We start from the raw sequence: 1,229 nt of genomic DNA on the forward strand, positions 1-1,229 counted from the left end.
CTGTATCCTAGAACATCCAGGTTGGAAGGGACCCGGAAGACCACCTGGTCCAGGCTCCCCCATGTTACCATCAAGGAATCTCGAGCGAGAAGGGCAGAATTTTCCATAAACTCCATTATCAAGAAGAGTCTATGTGGGGAGTCTTGTTTTTTGCTGGTTTTTGTCTGTGGCTTTTCACTGCACCCCTTTGGAGCCGAACATACAAGTCGAAAGGGAGCATATCACAAAATAACACATGTCATTCGTTAAAGTATCACAGGCAAGTTGACCCTGATTCTCTGTACCAAAGTTGAGTAGCCACTGTCTTTTGGGGGGTGGTGGTGGTGAATGTATACAGTACCAATTTGCAGAGGTGTTTAAGCTTTATAAACAGAGTGACACTTCATTGATCCGGCTTCGTTGGAAGTTGAGTTGTTTTACCCAAGAGGATTTTCCATGCAATTGAAGTTCCCCTGTCTTCAGGCACTAAAATGTTGATTTTAACCTTTTCGGTAGTGTGTGTTTGCCTGGTAATGGAAAACGTGGTTCTCTGCCTTCCTAAATAGTGAGCATTCATCACCTTTTCTGGCAGACTAAGGCACCCTTCCCTGTCACCATGATTTACTGTACTCTTCCACGATACAGTGGTGTTTTCAGGGACTTGCGGAATGTCAGGCTGCTTGTGCCTTTTCTAAATATTCTCAGACTCTGAAACTTGATGCTTGCTTGCTTTTATTTTATTCCATCACTTGTCTTTCTTGTTACTGACAGCTCTCTTGGTTCTCACCTGTCCCTACCTTCAGATTATAGGGGCTCCTATCCTGCTACATCATGGGAAACCAGATGATTCCCCCCTGTCATAACTATGCCTAATTCACAATAAATCAGTCCTGACCATCAAAATCAAAGTACATAGACTCTGAGTGTGGGCCTGATGGGTTGTCTCTGAGCAAAAGTGCTTAATGTCACACAGGATTTGTGATATATCTTAGCTTCAGAGAATTGTATTTCTTATTAATAGCCAATGTATAAAAAGCTTTATTCTGTGCCAGGAGCAATGCTAAGGCCTTTACATACGTGATTTTGACAGATGCACCAAGCCTATGATGTAGGATTCTTTTTTTTTTTTTTTGGCCGCACCACATGGCTTGTGAGATCTTAGTTTCCTCACCAGGATTGAACCCTCGCCACCGCAGTGAAAGCGCCGAGTCCTAACCGCTGGACCACCAAGGAATTCCCTGATGTAGGAT

Source organism: Grampus griseus (genome assembly GCF_964374135.1).
Source record: "Grampus griseus genome assembly, chromosome: 20".
NCBI classification, from domain to species: domain Eukaryota; kingdom Metazoa; phylum Chordata; class Mammalia; order Artiodactyla; family Delphinidae; genus Grampus; species Grampus griseus.